Raw genomic sequence first — 18,513 nt, 5'->3', positions numbered from 1 at the left:
CCCGCGCGGGGCAGCCACCGGGGAGGAGCCTCGCCGTCTGGGACGCGTGCCGCACACTGGCACCACCGGGCCACTGGTCCGACCGCACGGTAGGGCCAGAGTCCTGGGAACCGGGTGGGTGAGGAGGAGGCCAAGCCAGGGGGACGCGGTCGCAGTAGCTGCAGCTGTTGGGGCCCCCGGCGCTCAGTCCGGTCCCTAAATCCCTTTTTAAAAATACTCCCCCACCATTCTTACTAAAAGCTAAAACAATGCCTTAGATATTTCTGTCATAAATATTGCATCCCCAGAACCATATGTGAACTTAGGCTGTACCAGGTTTAGTACCAGATAACACATGCCTTTAGGAATATTGAACATTGTCTTTCAAACTTCATTCCCCCTGAAAAGTAATGCCTAAATAAAGATGTGTACAATCCCAAGTGTGTGACAGATAATGAATTCTATTATGAGCTTTAGTAACCAGTGCAGAATATTAGCTAATACATTTTAAGTACAAATTTATTAAATATTTAGAGATTGGACCTATTTAAAATGCACTCAAAATGTCTCACAGCAATAATGGATTCATCAAATAATATGTGTGTGTGTGTTTATATGTTTTTGTGTGTGTTTTCTTATATCCCTCTGGAGATTCCTAATTTTTTTCTGCATATATATTTTCTTTTTAAATATTTTGAAATGCTGATCAGATTACTGATATCAGTCTCCAAGATAAAAAAGTCACTGCTTTTCATTGTTACTGAATATTCCCTCAGAGAAGGGAAGGGATGACTAGTTTCCCAAATTTTCTTGGGGAACAGTAAAGTAAACTATATTATAAGACAGACTTCACATTTATGAATATGAAAACATGGCTATAACACCCACAGGTTAGGCAGGGAAGTGTACCTATCTAAGGCTCTATTTTTTCAATTCAAATTATGGAAATATTGCTCCCTGATGCATAACATTAGGACAAAATTAAACGGAGTCACCTCAGTTTATAATGAATCACAGCCAGGAAATTCTTAGTAGAAATTCCCCTGAAACTATGATTTTATTACACTTCTTAATAAATGTCACAACAAACAGCCATATAAGAATAAAGCCAATGTTCACATGTGGTATAATGTTGCTAATGGGAGGGTAACTCAAAGATCAGTGTAGACAGAATACCTTCATATAAGATACACATGCTTATAGAGCATTAACAATTTAAAAGAAAAAGATGGCCCATATTGGAAATGCAGAAATGCACCAAAAATGAAGAGTTGAGTAAATTTTATGAAAGCTAATGATGCTGACAGAGTCATAATGAAACTTGAGGCTGACAAAAATAGAGTTTTGATGAGAAAACTAAAAGTCATTCTGTCTTCTAATATTTGGAAGAATGCTAGGTTCTTAGGCAAAGCAAAGTGGGAAGAGTAATGCTTACATAAACCTATGCAAAAACCCATTCAAGAGCTCTCTGGCACAGGGATATAGAAGCTGAACTATTTTGGGAGTGATATCTCCTGGAAGGAGTCCCCTTAGTCTTTCATACCAGGTACAGCCATCTCAACAATAGAGGAGAACAGACAGTTCTAAGGCAACAGGCTGTCTCATCACCCCCTTCACTTAATAAATTAGAGATTAAGATTTAAGCTTTTGAGAAAAGGAAAACAGGCCCAGGTGATTAAACTTGAAACTTGTGAGATCAACTCACCTTGGTGGCTGTGGTGCAGACAATGCTAAGTTGGTCCTTCTGAACACTTGATGTTCCCTAGGTCATACTTGAACCCTCAGGATATGTAGAGCTCTTGAGTATCATAAACTGTAAAGTCTTCAGTTTTCACTGGTGTTACCCTGTCAAGGAAAACAAAACTATCAGTAGGATCTCATTCCTTGATGTATAACTTTCCTTCTCCCTTCATATTTACTGCTCATAAGTTATCTCAGGCTCAATTATGGCTTAAATACTTTAATAGTAAGGCTGCACAGTGAGAAAGAGAACAACCAGCCAAGTTTCTGTATCCAAATTTCCCCATTTCCCTAGTGCTCTCTTTATCTTCTCTAAATTCCCTTCTGAGACCAAGGATGAGAAGCAACTTGTGAGACACAGAAGAAGTCACTTCCCTTCCTGTCTAGGGCCTCTTTATACTCAGGGTTATAGTAAATGACTCCCAGGACTGGGTACTCTGCTCTCTGAGCACATCCCCCATTCCCCTGGCCAAGAGAAGAGTCATTTTTCTGCACATGTGCTCACTGGCAGTGCAAGGCCTTTGCTATAAGTGATAATGCAATACCTATACAATAAACAAATGATACTCAAAGCTCAGAAAGATTTTTTAACCCCCCTTCAAAAGGGGGGCCTATCCATGATATTTCAGTAACACTTCTATAATCATCTACCTCCAAAGGTCGTCCTTCTATTGTATATTTCACTATCAAGAATGACTTGTCCTCTCCATGGAATATAAACAAATGGGAGAAGAAGGCTGAATTAATAAGAGCGTAATTTTACATTATCTTTCATAAATGAGAGCAATACTGGCTTGGTCTGGAAAACAGGCCCTGGTCACTCATAAACCCTTCCTTTCCTGTGAATGTTTATTCATTGACTACCAGTGTACCTCGCACAGACTAGAGTCTAAAAATATTTGGGCCGCAATGAAAGAATATCCCTCTGAGATAAATAGTGTTGTGAATCAATTGAGTAAGAAGTTGTCTCTAATGTTAGATTAGGAAAATGATATTGTTTACTAAAATCTACTTCATGTTCAGATTTTAGTTGTAAATACCATTCTCTGTGAAAAGGAAAGCTCTTCTAGAGAAGAGCTTGACTTCATGGTTAATCAGAGAAATTTCAAGATGAGTGTAGGGCACAGTATTGCATTAAAAAGTGAAGAAGGGCTCAAATAATCAAGGTAGCCTTTCAAATACTGACCCAGGTTGAAAGCTTTCTTTCATCAAATTTGAGAAAATTTGAGAAACAAACAGAAAAATGATTTTAAGCATTGTTTACGTTTTGAATAAATTGAGAATCCATGAGATCACCATTTAAATGAAGGCATGAAAAATGAAAAAAGCTCTAATTTGCACTGAAAACTCAATAAATTAGCTTATAATAGTAAAATCAGAAAATAACACCAGAAAAGAAAATGTCAGTGAATGCTAAAACTCCTGAGTGAAATTAGAGGTGTAGCTCAGTATCAATACTATTTCAAGATGACTCAGCCAAAGATGTACTAATGCCTAAGGTAAAACATTATCATGGTGTTGACTTCTAAGTGAACACAGTGGACACCAAATGGTGGCAGCTGACCTGGAGCAATGGGTGCTCCTGCAGTGGTGCACTCAGGCTCAGCACCCTTCCCTGATATTCCCACCAAGGGCCTCCACACAGGTTAAGCACTAGGAAAAATTCCAACTAAGTAGACCTTCTAAAAAATATGCATGCTTTTCTTATATCCATTTCAATTTTCTTTTTCAGAGTACTACAGTTTTCAGAGTACTACAGTTCCTTGGTTAGCTTAATTCCTAAGTATTTCATTTTTCTTGATGCTATTGCCAATTATTGTTTCTCTAATTTCTGTCTCGATGAGTTTGCACTTGGTGTAAAGGAACACTGTTGATTTTTGCATGTTTACTTTGTATCCTGCTATAATCCTTAACTTGGTTATTAATTCCAGGAGTATTTGCTGGATTTGAAGGAATCTTCTAGATCTTCTATGTAGAGGATCATGTCATCAATAAACAATCATAGTTTAGTTTCTTTCTTTCCTATCCATATTCCTTTTATTTCTTTCTCTTGCCTGATCCCTTTGCCAATGTTCCAGAACTATATTGAACAGGAATGATAATAGTGGATATTCTTGTCTTGCTCCTGATTTTAGAGGGAATGCTTTCGCCTTTTCTTCACTGACTATGATATTGGCCATTTGCCATAGATCAGTTTTATTACAATGAGATAAAGATGCTCTATTACAAATTTTCTTTAGTGTTTTAATTGTGAATAGATGTTGGATGTGTCAAACAGTTTTTCTGTATCTATTGAGATGATCATCTGATTTTTGTCTTTGCCTGTGGTAATGTGTTATGGATTTGTGTATGTTGAACCACTGCTCTATCCCTAGAATGAATCCTACTTGGTCTGATGTATAATCTTTTGTGATGATTGGCTACATTTAGTTTGTCAGTATCTTATTGAGGACTTTTGCATCTATGTTCATTAAAGAGATTGGCCTATAGCATTCTTTTTAGGATGGGTCTTTTTCTGGCTTTGGTATCAGGGTATGACTTTGGGAGTGCTACTTCCTTTTCATTTTCATTAAAGAGTTAGAGGAGTATAAACATTAGATCTTCTCTAAATTTCTTGTGGAATTTTGCAGTGAAGCAATCAGGACTGGGGTTTTCTTACTTGGTGGTTTTCTTTTTATTACTTCTTCAATTTCATTGACTGACATTGGACTAATCTGAGTAGTCATTATCTTCTTGATTCAGTTTTTGTAATCCATATGTATCTACAGATTTAACTATTTCTTTTGAAGTTTCCATTTTATTACAGTACAGTCTCTCAAAGTAGTTACCAGTGCTTTTCTGGATTTCTGCAGAATCCACTGTGATTTTCTCCTTTTAATTTCTAATTGCATGAATTTGGATCTTTTCTTTCCTTGTTTTGATATGGTTTTGATAAGGTTTGCTAAGAGTTTGTCAATTTTATTTAATCTTTTAAAGAAGAGACTCTTCAATTCATCATTTATATTATTACTCTCAATTGCATTAACTTCTGCTTGGATCTATATAATTTCCTTCCTCAAACCAGCTTTGGGTTTGAGCCGTTTTTGCATTTCTAGAAATTTAATGATCATAATTAGGTTATTTATTTGGGTTTGCTCTTTTTTTTTTTTAATGTGGGATTTCACCACTATCAACTTCCCTGTTAGGATTGCTTTTAGTGTGTCCTGGTATTTTATATGTTCTGGTATGTCCTACTGGCATTAACTTTTGATTGAAGAAAATGTCTAATATCTCCTTTAATTAGACTCTCATGTCTCACTGATTACTTAAGAAGGTGTTATTTAATTTTCATGGATTTGTGTAATTTGTATGCTATCATTTGCCAATGATTACTAGTTTCATTTCAGATAATATGCATTGGATAATATTGATTCATTTACATTGTCATAAGCTTGCTTTATGGGCTAGTATGTGTGTTGGTTTTGAGAAAGTCCCATGAGCTGCTGATAAGAATGTGTATTCTGTTGCTGGGTGGAACATGCTATAGATATCTATGAAGCTCATTTTGGTTAAACTGTGATATTTCTTTGTTGATATTTTGTCTGATTGATCTGTCTATTTGTGTCAGTGGGGTGCTGAGGTTCCCATTACAATTGCATTTGGTTTGTACATTTGGGCAACACTGGTATTTGCTGTATGTATATATTTATGAGTGCTATTGCTTCCAGTTGAATATTTTCCCTTAACCACTATATAGTTGCTTTCTTTTATTCTTCTGATCAATCTTGGCTTCAAATTCACTTTATTTATAATTATAATAGCTCTTTCTGCCTTTTTGGGTTCATGTTGCATGGTGTATTGTTTTCCATTCTTTGTCTTTCAGTCAGTGAATTACTTTTTAGGTTAAATATGTTTTCTGTATGCAGCATATTGTTAGAGCTTTTTTCTTCATCCATTCTGATAATCTATTTCTTTGTTTTGTGAATTGAGACTATTCACATTGATGGCTATAATAGGTAGGTATTGATTTATCGGTGTTCTCATTTTGTTTTCTTGCTGTTGTTTCCCTTACTTCTCATTCTGTTTAGTTGCTTTCCCTGCCTGTTGTTGGGGTTTGGCATTGTTATCATCATTATTTTTTATGATTTCCTTGAGAATTTTTAGGAGTTCTGGTTTGATGGTCTTATATTTTTTAGGTGCTCTTATAATGGAAGTATCTTATTTCTCCATCAAATTTGAAAGATTATTTTGTGTGCTATGTCCATCTGGAATGGAAGGTGTTTTTATTTAGAGCTTGAAATACTTAACTCTTGAAATACTTAACTTAGCTCTTCTTGTCTTTAAGGTTTGTTGTAAGAAAATGGAAAGAGATGCCCTATTCATGGATAGATAGAGAAAATATAATGAAAGTGTCCATTCTAAGAAGACTGTTATACAAATTTAATACAATGCAAATGAAAATATAAAAAAAATTCCTCACAGACCAAGAGAAAACTATCCTAAAATTTATATGGAACCAGAAGAGACCTAGAAGAGAAAAACGCAATTCTGAGCAACTAGGACAAGACAGGGTACATCATAATCCCAGGCTTCAAGTTACACTACAAAGCTACAGTGATAAAAACAGAAGTCAGCAAAACAACAACAACAACAAAAAACAAACAAACAAACAAACAAAAGAACTTGAACAGTGGAACAGAATAAAAGATGCAAAAACAATTTCAATCACACTCAACTATCTATCTTTGACAAAGGGACCAAAATTTGCTGGAAAAAACTACTTACTTTAGAAAATGATGCTAGGAAAACTGGCTTTGCACATGTCTAAGATTGAATCTAGACTCATATCTCTCATCATGTGCTAAACGAAAATCAAAATTGACCAAAGATCTAAATATTAAAGCAGACACAATAATCTTTTGGAAGACAAAATAGGTAAAAGTCTTCCAAACATAGATGTAGGCAAATACATGGGTTTAGGCAACATATAACTGTATGAACTAAACCAAGTTGCACAGGAAATATTACAAAGAATCAATAAATAGTATTATATCAAATTAAAAAGCTTCTGTATAACAAAGGAAATCACTAACAGTGTGAAGAGTCAACCTACACAGTGGAAAAATATTCTGCCAACTACTCCTTAGAGAGATGACTAATATCTTGCATATATAAAGAATTCAAAGAAGTTAAGCCCCACAAATTTAGAGACCCAGTCCAAATGTGGGCATTTTAAATATAGAGGCACTACACTGATGACAAAGTACAAATGCTTAACAATTACACACACACAAAAAATCTCAGCATCACTGGCTATTTGAGAAATGTGAATTAAAACAACATTGAGCACTTCTCTGCCATAAAGGTAAGCTTGAGACAATTTTTGTAAGTGATGCATCTCAAGACCATAGTCTTAAGTGAAATAAATCAGATACACAGGTTTAAATATGCTATTGTTTCTCTTCTGTGAGAATCCCAAAGTATAAATAAGGAGCGCCATAGAAGACAGATATTAAGAAGTTGGATTTTTTTAAATGGGAAGGGGAAGAGACGGTGAGGGAGGGGAAGGAAGAAAAATGGGATTAAAAAATAATTGAAGGAAAAATTGGAAATATATATTTTTTGTAAATGGGATGTGAAAGAAAAATTGGAGGGAGGGGAGGGAAAAGGGACAAAAGAATGGAATTCAGCTATGCTATGTGGTTTCTCTCTCTCTCTCTGACTTCTAAGAGATGAGGAAAATTTCTTCAGTGAAACTTCCCACTGAATGAGACTTTTACTGAAGATTAGGAGATAATGCATCTAAAATAACATGAGCTTATCCAGGATTTTGTTATGAACGAAGCATTCCTTTCTTTTGTAAAATTCTCAAGGAAGCCAGTGTGGCTAATTAGAGGACGAGTCACCTCTGAGACTCAGAGATCAACTAAAAGCACAGGAAACTAAAAGCAGAGGAGAGATATAAACCTTAGTACAGAGAGTCAGTTTTGAAAGAAGATACTTGTAGATCAAATAAAACATGTGTAGGAGTTAAAAGACAGGGGAGGTAGTCCACCAGGACTGGTCCACAGAACCCCCTACCTTTGTTCCCACCAGGGAAAGCCATTTTGATAAGTTCCCAAATAGCTGGAGCAAACCAAGGAACACAGCAGAGTCTACCCTCACAGGATAAACTTGAGACATACTGTCCCTTTCATCCCATTATTCCCTCTCCAAACACTGAGGAGGATGAAAACCTGCATTTTTTTAGCTGGCACATATCAAGGGTGAGAGACCAAGGGTGAGGGAGTCTCCCTTCCTTCCCACCTGATCTCAGGCTGTGAGAAGATAAACATGTAAATGCTGCTTGTGTTGAGAGTCATCGATATTGGACCAGAGGGTGCTGGGTGTCTCAAGTTTGCCCCATCTGTATTTGAGTGTGTACCTGGTACCCAGGCCTGTTTGAGTCTCCACTCAGTTCTCAGTGCCCTTTAGCACTCCTAGACACATTGGAGGCTCTGTCTGACAACCAGAACCAGTACTAGACAGCCTGAATTTCCACAGGGAGCCACAGGCCTTCTGGAGCCCCATTCAGTTCCAGGTGAGTGATTGCAACTCTAAGTACATTGGAGTCTCCATTTTACCCCTCACCATACCCAGCACACAAGGCCAGCCTTCTGCCTGGTTAGCAGCAAGGGTGAAAGGTTCATCTGATATGCTCGTTGCTCTGGACACACATGAGAGACATCACTGAACTTATCATGGGCCTGCCAGAATCTCTCCACATCTGTCCTGGGCACACATGAGTCTACTTGATGCCCTGAAGTGACACCAGCCACCACCTGATGTTTTAAGCTGGCTACAGAGACCAAAATATACATCAGATAGCCAGTGTTGGTCCCTAACCATCAAGAATTCATGCCAGGATCCTCAGATATGAATTCTTCACACCTTTCCTGGGCCTGTGTCCTAGTTTAGACAGTTGCCACATACATGGATTTCCAGATAGGAGACCTCTTGAATGGAGTAATCCCACACAAATGCATGGGCTATAAAGATGATGATGAGGAATGTAACTTGTGGGATTAAAGACTAAAGGATCTGGAAGGAAAACACTGTTCTGGAAATATGTAGGATTCTTCTCTCTCTTCTTTTAACCCATTAAAAAAAAACTATTTTCTCTTCTATTGGTATTTTTTTCCTTTTGGTGGAGTTTGGAGTTTTATCACCAACCTCCTTGTTCCCCTTATTTAAATATCTTTTTTTGTCAATCTGATTTTGTTTGTAATTATTATGGTCATATAAAAATTTGTGCTGATATTGTACCTTCCCCACCTCAATCCTTCTAATGAGCTGACAAAAAAGCACTGCTACCAATCACACATAAAACAGTAGTTTCAATTTTGTGTTTTGAAATAACTGTTTAAATTCTATTCTGAATAATAACAGTCCAACTTAAAGAATTAAAAAAATATAATCTAACTTGCTATTATATCATCCTGGCTTTTAAAAGGATCTGAACTTATAGATCAAATACAAAATGTGTGAAGTGTTAAATATTATAAATTCACTAAAATGCCTTTCAGCAAGTAAAAGGCAGCCATTTTTAGACACAGGGAATTCTAATTAAATTGGCATAGTCAAGATAAAAAATCCAGATGTTCCTAGTCTTCAACCACTGCCTTTAATAGGTTAATAAACAAAGTGAAACAAGAGTCTTGTTTGGTTCTGAGACTGTGAAGGACTTCCCTGGTATTTAAACATATTCACATAACCAGTTATATAAATCTAAATATAAAACCAAGCCTCTAGTAGCTTTTGAGATAACATTCCCCATCTTTGTGAAAAATCTGGAACATTACTAATCAAGTCCAACCATATATTTAGAAAGGGAAAACAGTGATAGTAATTACTGAACTGGAATTACTATCAAAACTTGAAAAAAAAAGATATCTATTTAACTGTAAGCCAATTTTACTTAAATCAGGACTGTCCAACAAAAATATTCTGACAGCCACTCATAATCTGAATGCTGGCTTATGAGATCTATTATTTTATAGTACACACAAAAAAGCCATGAGACATTTCTGTTCTGTAACAAATAAGGCAGGGACTATTACTCATTAGTAGCTTTTCTGAGGTACGCTATTAAGTCTGCCCTTTCTTCCTTCTTCTTAATGCCAGAAAAGATCATTTTTGTTTCAGGGATGTGATTCTTGGGATTCTCCAAGTACTCTAAAAATGTATCCTCTCCCCAGGTGACGTCTTTGTTCTTGTTGGCATCTGTAAGAGAATCCAACAGCTTGACCTGCCTTTCACCGAAATAGACCATGGAGATTTGGGCCAGTCTTGTGCTTGCTTCCCTTCTCCACAGAGTGTCATTGGGCACACTTCTTCATGGCATTCTCAACATCACCCATTTTTATTAATTTTATTATTTTATTTTTTTCCTCATTGAGTTTATTGGTACATTTTAGGTATACAGTTACATTCATCATTAGGGTCTTGTACCTTTACATGACAGGTCTTGGTTCTCATTTTTTTTCCCTATCCCTGCCCTCCTTTCACCCCCCTTCCCTATTTACATATACCTTATTTCCATTTTTTCCTTTTCCCTTATTTCCTTCCCCTGCCCTTTCCACTTCCCCTACACCTTTAGCCCTTTTCTTACTATTTCACATGGTCAATTATATCATTAGGATCTTATGTACCATTATAGTTTTTCGCACCAGAGAAACTATTTGGTATTTGTACATGTGTGACTTATTTATTTCACTTAGGAGTATAACTTCAATATGTATCCATTTTTCCTATGAATGAGTCTAATTTCTCATTCTTTATGGCTGAGTAGTATTCCATTTTATAGAAAAACCACATCTTTTTTTTTTATTGAGTTTATTGGTACATTTAGGGATACAGTACAGTTACATTCATTGTTGGGATCATGTACCTTTACATGGCAAGTCTTGATTCTCATTTTTTTCCCCTTACCTCTGCCCTCCCTTCACCCCCTCCTCCCCTCCCCATCTACAAACACTTTATTTTCATCTTTTCATTCTCTCACATTTTTTTCTTTTCCCTTTTTGTTCTTCCCCTACGTATCACACCTTCCCTACACCTTTAGCTCCTTTCCTCCCATTTCTAAATGTCAGTAATCTTATTAGAATCTTATGCATTGTTGCAGAATATTCACACCAGGGAAACTATTTGGTATTTACACATGTGGGACTTATTTATTTCACTTAGGAGTATATCTTCAATATGTATCCATTTTCCTATGAATGAATCTATTCTCTCGCTCTTTATGGCTGAGTAATATTCCATTTTATAGAAAAACCACAACTTCTTTATCCAGTTTCCAACGGATGGGCAAATAGGTTGTTTCCAAGATTTAGCTATTACAAACTGTGCCGCTATAAACATGGGTGCACATACTTCTCTGTGATATGATTCTTTTAGTTCTCTTGGAAAGATACCCAACAGAGGGATGGCTGGGTCAAATGGAACCTCCAGTCCAAGCTCTTTGAGGTATCTCCATATTGATTTCCATAGTGGTTGCACTAGTCTGCACTCCCACCAACAATGGAGGAGGGTTCCTTTCTCCCCACAACCCCGCCAACATTTGTTATTGTGTGATTTCTTGATAGCAGCCATTCTTTGTGGGGTGAGGTGGAATCTCAGTGTTGTTTTCATCTGCATCTCTCGAATGACCAGTGATGTGGAACATTTTTTCATATATTTTCTTGCTGCTTTCACTTCTTTGTATGAGAAATGTCTGTTCATTTCGGATGCCCATTTTTGGATCGGGTCTTTATATTTGGGGGGACTGATTGTTTTGAGTTCTTTATATATCCTTGATAATAGTCCTTTGTCTGAGGTACAGCTGGTAAAAATTTTTTCCCACATTGTAGATTGTCTCTTAGTTCTGCTAATGGTTTCTTTTGAAGTACAGAAGCTTTTTAGTAAGATGAGATCCCAGTTGTTGATTCTTTCTGCTAGTTCCCGTGCTACTGAGGATTTGTTCATAAAGTCTTTTCCTATACCAATGTCTTCCAGAGTTCTGCCTAACTTACTTTCCAGCAAGTTTAATGTTTCTGTTTTAATATTTAGATCTTTAATCCATTTGGATTTTAATTTAGTGCATGGCGAAAGATAAGGGTCTAATTTTAATCTGTGACAGGTTGATATCCAGTTTTTCCAACACCATTTATTAAAGAGGCTATCTTTCCTCCACTGAGGATGGTGAGCTCCTTTGTCGAAGATGAGGTAGCTGAGTACATCTGCATTTGTTTTTGTGTCTTCCAGTCTGTTCCATTGATCCTCAGGCCTATTTCTTTGCCAGTACCATGCTGATTTTATCACAGTGGCTTTGTAGTATAGTTTCAAATTGGGAATTGTTACACCTGGTGCCATGTGACTGTTGCCTATAATGGCTTTTGCTATTCTAGGTCTCTTGTGGTTCCAAATGAATTTTTGGATTCTTTTTTCTAGTTCTGTGAAATATAGTGTTGGAATTTCAATTGGCATTGCATTGAATGTATATAGCAGTTTTGGTAGTATGGCCATTTTCACTATGTTGATTCTTCCTACCCAGGAGCAGGGGATATCTTTCCATTTTTTTATATCCTCTTCGATTTCTTTTTTCAGAGTGCTGTAGTTTTCAGTGTAGAGATCTTTTGTTTCTTTTGTTAGATTGATTCCTAGATACTTCATTTTTTTGGATGCTATTGTAAAAGGAATTTTTTCCCTTATTTCTCTTTCTGTCTGTCTGTTATTTGTGTATAGAAAGGCTATTGATTTTTGGGTATTCACCTTGTATCCAGATACTTTACTGAATCTGTCAATTAAGTCTAGAAGTTTTTTGGTGGAGTTTTTTGGATCTTCAATGTAGAGTATCATATCATCAGCAAATAATGATAGTTTAACTTCTTCCTTTCCTATCTTTATTGCTTTAATTTCTTTCTCTTGTCTAATTGCTGTGGCTAATGTTTCCAGAACTATATTGAAGAGAAGTGGTGATAGTGGGCATCCTTGTCTTGTTCCTGATTTTAACATGAAGGTTTTCAGTTTTTGGCCATTCAATATGATGTTGGCTGATGAGAAAAACCACATGTTCTTTATCCAGTCTCCAAATAATGGGCAAATGGGCTGTTTCCAAGTTTTAGCTATTACAAACTGTGCCGCTATAAACATAGGTGCACATATATCACTGTGATATGATTCTTTTAATTCATCACCCATTTTTAAAATCTGCTGCAGCTTCCATATCTGATGCTCACTGCTCTTTAGTTGTTACCATAGAGAAGGTTTGAGCTCAGAGGTCAGATGTCCTACTCTGTAAAATATCATTTTGTTTTATTTATTTGAATAGGTATCTCTTCCTCTCTATCTCTCTCTCTTTCTCTCCTTTTCTATGTCTCTTTCAATTTGTTTCCTTAATAGTTTTCTTGTTTTTCCTCTCATCAAATTTTTACTTATTATTACTTATCAGTGTTCTAGCTTTTTCCTGTTACAGACATCTAATACTACTAATTTTCTTTACTCCTTAATTGCACTGTTTATATCAATCTTATCACCTCCTTTCCATCTTCCATTGCTTAATTTTTTAAAATCTATTTTTATTTTTTCTTTATGCTTCCATGCCTGCACCACTGACCCTTATAAAGTTAGATAGTTAACTGTATTGCTATGGCTTATATCTAGATAAAGTCTCATGTCCTTACAGGTGTAGTTTTGGGAGGTGGTTGGATCATGAGTGTGTGATACTTGGATTAAAGGTGCATGATAACTAAATTGGGTTAGCATTAATCTTGGTGTGGATAATGAGAAGGCTCACCCTGAGTGTGGATGGCACCACCCAAAAGGCTTGTAGCTTGAATAGGATTAAAGGGAAAAGTGGTTTACTGATTTATTGCTTCACTTATTATTTGCTGCCTTCTGCTTACCATGCCATGATCTGTTTCTCCTCTGGGATGCTCCTTCACCATACCATTCTGCCTTGGAGCCAACTGTTGGTGGAGTGAAGCCTCTACAAACTGTTAGTTGAAAAAGTCTTTCCTCTTTTACCTTGTAGTTGGTTATTTTGCCTCAGCAATGAGAAAAGCAACCAAGACAAATTTTGGTACCAGAGTAGTGGGCTTGCAATGGTGACAGTACCTGACAATGTGGTTCAGGAACCCTTGGAACTGGCTTGTGGGAAGAGCACAGAAATGTTTGGAGTTTTTGGCTGAAGATGAAGTACCGGGATGCTGTAAACTGAACTTGATGAAAGTCTCAATTCAGAGCTCACAAGATCAGAATGCTGACAGAAATGGTAAAGACCAGGTTCAGGAGATTTCAGTTAGGAACAAAGATGGCATTGGATGTAGGGATGCAGACCACATATGTTATACACTGGCAGAAAATTTGTCTGCATTTTGCTCATGTCCAGAGACTTTTCCTAAGACTGAAATTAAGGGTGGTGGACTAATTAATTTTGCCAAAGCAATTTCAAGGTATTCTAATGTTGATGTGGTAACAGGGCTATTGTTTAGCCAGATTTCAGTTGAGAATCAAGAGCAGTTAGCCCAGCAGAATGATTTTAGTTTTGAGTTTGGCCAAAATAGAAACTTCATTAATTTGATGAACTGCAAAAATTCAACAGGGAGAACTTGGTTGCTGAAATGTTTGGCAATAAAATGTCAAGTATTTTGGAACTGGAAAATAGAAAAGATCTCCTGAGTGCAATAGAAGAACCAGGAGTACTCCACCACTTGCAACCTCAAAATTGCAAAAGTGAAAGACTTTGTTTTGGGAAGAGAGGCCCAAGGCACCATATTTAAGAATGCCAGTGATCTAGAAAATTTGTTCCTCTGGAATGGGTTCATAGTGCTTAGCAATCCAAGCACTTGACTCCTATAGCCAGGATAGAAAGAAGCCTTGCTACCGCTACAGCTTGCAGAATGCAAGAGTTATGAGGTCAGGAAGATTTCCCTTAGATATTGAAAGAAGGCTTAGGAGGCCAGGCAGTGTGACTCTAAGAAGGCAGTGTGTGAAGCTGTGCAAGTGAGGTTGAAAGTGTAACAGAGATCCCAGAAGTTTGGAGAAGCTAGGAATGTGGGTTATTTGAGGAAAATTACAAGGAGTGAGCAAAGCCAGGCTAAGAAAGAAGCCACAAGAGCTACAACCACCAACAGTACTGTAGTGGTGAAGTCACTTAAGCACTTTGAAATTATGTCTTACCACAGAATGCACTGGTTGTTGGACATAGAATCTTGAGTTTTAATGTCTGCACTGCTGTGCTTTGGACTTGCTTTGGTTCCATTCCTTTCTATCCCCCTATTTGTACTTTTGGAATGGTAATGTTTATCTTCTGCTATTGTATGCTGGAAGTGTTTAACTTTCTTTTCACTTGTATGAGGATTTGAAGCTATGAGTTTGTCATAAATCTCAGAGGAGACTTTGGTGTGGACTTTTCAGCAATGTTGAAACTGTTAGGAGTTTGATAACTCTGAAATGGACTTAATGTCTTTCATAGAGAGATGTGTATGAGTATTTTGGAGGCCAGGTAAAGAATGTTATGGCTTGTGTCCAGATTTCTGCCCTCTGAGCTGGGGATTTTTAGAGGTGTTATATGATAGGTGCATGATGCTGGATTTAAATGTGTGATAACTAAATAGATCCCAGTGTGGGCAGTGGAAAGGTCCACCCTGTTTGTGGTGGTACTACCCAAAAGGGTTATAGCCTGGATAGAATTAAGGGAAGAGGGAGGCTTCCTTTTTTGCTGCTTCCTGCCTCCTGCCTGTCATGATGTTTCTCCTCTGGGGTGCCCCTCTGCCAAGCCACCCCACTTTGGAGCAAGCTGACATTGGACTGAAACCTCTACAAACTGTGAGGTAAAATAAACCTTTCCTCCTTTACAGTGTGCATGTCAGGTACTTTGTCTCAGCAATGAGAAAAGTAACCAAGACATATATCTTACTATTGTGGAACATTCTTCTATTGTGAATGGAAGTAAAACTGATCTATGGAGTAGATATTTACTGTACATAAATATCTGCTTTGTTTTAGAGATGAGCTAAAATTTTAGATCTTGCTCCTATGGTAAACATAGTATTAGTTATTATAGTTCGTCATTATCCAGTTCGTGCTTGAAAGTGTTGTTTATGCTATTTTTAATACTTTAACCAAAGTGATATACTTGTTGCTATCAATTGCTCTTCTCTATATGATAAATTGGGAATCATAACCAATACTGCAGTACTTTATAAAAAAACTGGGTACTAGATCAAACAGGCTGGTAGACAAGCCCCTGGGAGAGACCCAATGGTCAATATGTAGTTACACCTAGAGTAAATCTCTGAAAAGGAGTCATTACTGAAAGAGATATCAACTCTAGCAATAAAGCTACCCACCATAAGAAATTTGCAGGCCTCAACATAGAAAACAAATAAACAAACAAAAAGAAACAGAAAACATGGAAGCAAAATGTGCCAAAAATCTCCAAATTTACTCAGAGCAAATCCAAGGGTCATTGAAAGGGAAGAAATCAAATGCCACATAGTCAAAATATCTGAAATTGTAGCAGTGGAGGTAACAAAACAGATTAATAAGATGGTTTGTGAATTCAAAACAGAGATTGTTATGTATTTTGCTGCGGACAAAGATGGCTTTGACTATTCTGAGTGTCTGGGGGAGCTATTTGGGAATATTTTTCTACTTCTGTGAAGAATGCTATGAATATTTTGTTTGAGATTGCACTGAACCTTTATGTCATTTTTGGTAACATGGTCATTGTGACAAATTTATCTCTTGTCTTCTCAGGAACAGGTGTTGTTTTGACATTTCTGAATGCTCCATTTGCTCTCTTTTTATTCTGAGTGCAATAGCTTTTGTTATAGAGGTATTTTACTTCCCTGGTTAAATTAATGGTGAGTGGTTTTTAATGTATTACAAACTGAATAGATTTCCAGTTCTATGGAACTGGTATGCTATTGAATTATTGAATTGATTCTGCATCCTGCCCTTTGCTGAATTAATTTCTTAGTTTTAACCATTTTTTGGTGGAATTTTTTTGGTCTTCTCTATAAAGGTTCCAATCATCTTTTTTTTCTTTTTATTGAGTTTATTGATACATTGTAGGACTACAGCACAGTTGCGTTCATTACTGGGATCTTGTACTTTTACAATTGGTTCTCATTTTTTCTTCTTGTCCTTTCACCACCTCCTCCCCTCCCCATTTACAAACATTTTATTTCCATTTTTTCGTTTTATCATTTTTTTTCTTTTCCCTTATTCCCTTTTCACTACCCTTCCCACTTTCCCTATACCTTTAGCCCTTTTCTTCCTATTTCATATTGTTAATTATCTCATTAGGATCTTGTGTACTATTATAGTTTTTCACACCAGAGAAATGATTCAGTATTTACACATGTGTGACTTATTTATTTCACTTAGGAGTATATACTCCACATGTATCCATTTTGCTATAAATGAATCTAATTTATCATTCTTTATGGCTGAGTAATATTCCATTTTATAGAAAAACTGCATCTTTTTTATCCAGTCTCCAACTGATGGGCAAATAGGCTGTTTCCAGGTTTAGCTATTACAAACTGTGCTATAAACATAGGTGTGCATATGTCACTGTGATATGATTCTTTTAATTGTTTTGGAAAGATACCTAGCAGAGCTATGGCAGGGTCAAATGGAACCTCTAGTCCCAGATCTTCGAGGTATCTCTATATTGATTTCCATAGTGGTTGCACCAGTCTGCACTTCCACCAACAATGGAGAAGGGTTCTTTTCTCCCCACAACCCCACCAACATTAGTTATTGTGTGATTTGTTGATAGCAGACATTGTTTGAGGGGTGAGGTGGAATCTCAGTGTTGTTTTCATCTGCATCTCTCAAATGACCAGTGATGTGCACCATTTTTTCATATATTTACTTGCTGCTTTTACTTCTTTGACTGAGAAATGAAATGTCTGTTCATTTCAGATGCCCATTTGTGAATTGGGTTGTTATATTTGGGGGGACTGATTGTTTTGAGTTCTTTATATATTTCAGATAATGGTCCTTTGTGTGAGGAGCAGCTGGTAAAAATTTTTCCCACTTTGTAGGTTGTCTCTTAGTTCTGTTGATGGTTTCTTTTGCAGTGCAGAATCTTTTTAAATAAGATGAGATGAGTGGTTGGTTCTTGGTGCTAGTTCCCGTGCTACTGAGGACTTGCTCATAAAGTCTTTTCCTATGCCAATGTCTTCCAGAATTCTGCCTAATTTATCTTTCAGCAAGTTTAGTGTTTCTGTTTTAATATTTAGATCTTTCATCCACTTGGATTTTAATTTAATGCATGGTGAGAGATAAGGGTCTAGTTTTAATCTTTGGCAGGTTGAGATCCAGTTTTTCCAACACCATTTCTTAAAGAGGCTATCATTTCTCCACTGTGAATGGTCAGCTCCTTTGTCAAAGATGAGGCAGCTGAGTACTTCTGGAGTTGTTTTTGTGTCTTCCAGCCTGTTCCACTGATCCTCAGGTCTGTTTCTTTGCCAGTACCATGCTGTTTTTATCACAGTGGCTTTGTAGTACAGTTTCAAATTGGGAATTGTTATACCCACTGCAATGTGTCTGTTGCCTAGGATGGCTTTTGCTATTCTAGGTCTCTTCTGGTTCCAAGTATATTTTTGGATTCTTCTTTCTAGGTCTGTGAAGTATAGTGTTGGAATTTCAATTGGCTTTGCATTGAATCTGTATAGCAGTTTTGGTAGTATGGCCATTTTCACTATGTTGATTCTTCCTACCCAGGAGCACGGGATATCTTTCCATTTTCTTATATCCTCTTCAACTTCTTTTTTCAGG

General features: G+C 36.8%; 1 pseudogene; it reads right to left on the bottom strand.

Moving 5' to 3' along the window:
* Positions 1-9,793: 9,793 nt before the first annotated feature.
* LOC109117798 lies at positions 9,794-10,097 on the bottom strand (annotated as a pseudogene).
* Positions 10,098-18,513: the final 8,416 nt, after the last annotated feature.

The sequence above is a fragment of the Fukomys damarensis genome, unplaced genomic scaffold (assembly GCF_012274545.1).
Source record: "Fukomys damarensis isolate Sample0158 unplaced genomic scaffold, DMR_v1.0_HiC HiC_scaffold_16, whole genome shotgun sequence".
NCBI classification, from domain to species: Eukaryota; Metazoa; Chordata; class Mammalia; order Rodentia; family Bathyergidae; genus Fukomys; species Fukomys damarensis.
The sequence above is the reverse complement of the archived record's forward strand: the minus strand, read 5'-3'. Positions and strand labels throughout refer to the sequence as shown.